This window comes from Gossypium raimondii, chromosome 8, assembly GCF_025698545.1.
Source record: "Gossypium raimondii isolate GPD5lz chromosome 8, ASM2569854v1, whole genome shotgun sequence".
Taxonomy (NCBI): Eukaryota; Viridiplantae; Streptophyta; class Magnoliopsida; order Malvales; family Malvaceae; genus Gossypium; species Gossypium raimondii.
In genome coordinates this window covers 39213031-39215069 of record NC_068572.1, presented here as the reverse complement: position 1 = coordinate 39215069, position 2039 = coordinate 39213031, and the positions used below count along the sequence as shown (strand labels likewise).

Here is a 2039-nt window from a genome sequence, read left to right as displayed (position 1 = left end):
TTAGTATCGATACCTACTGACATTTATATGAAATTTTTCTAATTAGCCCTTATGCATGTTTCTAACTGTATGTAAGACTGATTAACGAATGGTTTGCATGTAACAATGTTAATTAACTATTTGGACGACATAAAACTTATTCTGACTAAAAAAACATGATCATTTTACTTGGATATAGTTTCCTAATTGATGTACTAAATGAGATGAGACGGTGGTGTGGCATCCCATATTTGGGCTTGGTGACCAGGCCGAGTATAGGGTCTTACAATATACTACATAAACTTCACGTAGTTGGGCATCTATTCTAAAGCCTTTACCAATGGAACGGTGATATGCAGTTGCTTTAGAACATCTAAGAACTTCTTGAATTGTACCTTTTGTTTCTGCTTATTCTGCTGAAGTCTTTGAGGATATGGAACTCTAGGTTGATATGAACAAATTTTCTGAGAAGGTAAATCTGCAAAAGAAGGTGTTAACTTCTCAAAATTTACTAGTTTAGGGTTTACTTCATCAGATTTTTCAGCATCTGATTTTTCTGGTGTAGAAACTTCAACTATTGGTTGACTTTCCACCTTTTCAATAGGCTCATCTTTAACCACAACCTCATTGGGTTTCGAAATCTTACCACTTCGTAATGCAACTACCTTGCAATGTTCCTTACCAGAACTCCTTGGATTTTTTGTATCACTTGGCAAGGCTCCTTGTGATCTACTATGAAGCTCAGTAGCTAACTGACCCTCTGGTTCTCCAGATTTTTCAGTGTTGCTACTTGACTTTGGATCAAAGTGTCATTTTTCGCCATGTACACCTTCAACAAGTCCTCAAAACTATTTGATGACTCAACTTAAGGTGTTTTTGGAGCTTGTTAGCTAAACCCTTGGATTGGTTGGGTCTATGCTACTTATGATTATTCGGTCCATTTCTTTGGTTACTCTAGGAAAAGTTCAGATGACTTTGCCATGATGAATTGTAGAAGCTGGACTGTGGTCCTTGTCCACTTTTATTTTGATACTGATTCCTTACATAACAAATTGATTCGGGGTTTGAAGGGAAATTCTCGAAAGAATGACCATCCCCACAAGATGTACAGGAAACAACATCATATTGACTTGGTGACTGAGCTGCAAAATTATTCAACCCATTAGTGGTAAACTGTTTTAACATTGAGAATATAGAAGATACCTAAGCAGAGTGTGAAGTCAGTGCTTCCACTTCATGCACTCTAGCTACTCGTCTTCCTAAAACTGCTTGATTTGTCAGCCATTGGTAATATTTGCTAGTGATCCTTTTGATGGTCTCGCAAGCCTCGTTATAAGACTTAGACAAAATCGTACAATTCGTTGAAGCATCTACCATCAATCTTGTATGTGCATTAAGACTGTTATAAAATGTCTCCAATTGGATACAATGAGGAATCCTATTATGAGGACACTTTCGAAGCAATCCTTTGAATCTTTCCTATGCCTCATATAAAGACTCGTCATCTAATTGTTGAAAAGTAGTTATCTCATTTCACAACTTTGCATTCTTGTTTGGTGGAAAATACTTTACAAAAAACCTTTCTGCTAATTCTTGTCAAGTAGATATTGAACTTGGTGGCAATGAATTCAGCCATTCTCGCGTTCTATCTCGCAACGGGTACATAAACAACTTTAACCTTAATGCATCTTCAGTCAGACCAGCTATGTTAATCGAATCACTCACCTCCATGAATAATCGAAGCTGAAGATATGGATCTTCTGTAGGCATACCACTGAACTGGCGCACTGTTAGGAGCATTTGAAACATCACTGGTTTCAATTCAAATTGGGGTGTCTCGATATCTGTCCTCCTAATTCCCTGATTTAATTCATCGAATAGTGGCACAGCGTACTGTCTTATTGCACGATCCATATAATCAGCAATAAGGATTGGGTTGTGCATATGATTGACTCCATTACCTTTTCCATCATTTTGATTTCCAAGGTCCATCTCGGTTTTTATTAGAGCTAATCTCTCGCCTCTTCTTCGTCTAAATGTCTGTTCAATTTCAAGGTCTA

At 37.4% G+C, this 2039-nt stretch overlaps 1 non-coding gene across 1 annotated transcript; it reads left to right on the top strand.

Moving 5' to 3' along the window:
• The first annotated feature begins 1414 nt into the window (after positions 1-1414).
• LOC128032139 (small nucleolar RNA R71) lies at positions 1415-1521 on the top strand. The gene has a single exon (XR_008188268.1). It is a non-coding gene; the product is annotated as a small nucleolar RNA R71 (small nucleolar RNA).
• Positions 1522-2039: the final 518 nt, after the last annotated feature.